The 923-nt window shown below is 36.9% G+C and overlaps 1 protein-coding gene across 1 annotated transcript in view; it reads right to left on the bottom strand.

Moving 5' to 3' along the window:
• Positions 1-540, bottom strand: part of LOC143037891 (uncharacterized) — a 166111-nt gene extending 165571 nt beyond the window's left edge. The window contains exon 1 of the mRNA XM_076206526.1: positions 325-540. The gene's annotated coding sequence lies outside the window, so the exon portion shown is untranslated. The remainder of the gene's footprint in view (positions 1-324) is intronic.
• Between the last annotated feature and the right edge of the window lie 383 nt (positions 541-923).

Here is a 923-nt window from a genome sequence, read left to right as displayed (position 1 = left end):
ACACGTGATCTGAAAATTACATTTTCTTTTCTCTATTGTTTTCTCGCTGTTCATCACTTCGGCATGAAGAAGAAAACGATTTACATCAAACCAGCCTCTCCTCGATAAAGTATTGACAACCAACTGTGATTTGGTCACAGTAAGTCAACTAAAGATAACTGCGACAAATCCAAATGTTTTCATAATTATTTATTTCGTTCCCAAAACATTCTAATGTTGGCAACGCAAAAAAAAAAAAAAAAAAGGAAATACATTTGCTAAATATAAAATACGTCCGGGGGAGAGAATTACACCCTTCAGCAAAACGCTAATTTTTATGCTTACCTACAAGAAATGAAGTCCTTAATCAATACACGTTATGTATACAACGGTCTTGTGTTTACGTTTAATTTCTTCTTGTCTAACTTGGTTATGGACGCTTGGATACGCTATACAACTTCAAAAATTCAGGTACATTATAGTTTCTGTCACCCTATGAACTCAAAACCTGCGTCCACTCTACGCCGCCGTTACTGTTGAACTGACTGTCGTCTGCTTCCATCCGCCGGGTGCCGGGATGGCTCGCAACCAATCTAGCGAGAATGAGCTAACTTTTGGTTCCAAACTTTTTTATGTTTATTTTTTTCTTACTGCCACACTCTCCCCTCTAAAACTGCTGCCGAAAGATAACCTCTTAAATTATATGCTAGGTCACGTTATCGTTCACATGCAACAAACACGAAAAGAATAATGAGACCATGTGATAAGATATGGTAAAGACGAAGACGAGTTTGTGTTGATCGATAGACAATGACGTGCCAAAAACTCGCATTGAATATTTAGAACATTCTTTTTCTTTCTTTTTCAGACAAAACAAGTGATGCGTCTACGTTTTTTTTTTTCTAACTTAGGTGAGCTCGTGGATGTAGTAAACGAATGAATTA

This window comes from Oratosquilla oratoria, chromosome 23 (genome assembly GCF_046742065.1).
Source record: "Oratosquilla oratoria isolate Oo_2021 chromosome 23, ASM4674206v1, whole genome shotgun sequence".
NCBI classification, from domain to species: Eukaryota; Metazoa; Arthropoda; class Malacostraca; order Stomatopoda; family Squillidae; genus Oratosquilla; species Oratosquilla oratoria.
Note: the sequence above shows the minus strand (reverse complement) of the source record. Positions and strands in the feature narration are given on the sequence as shown.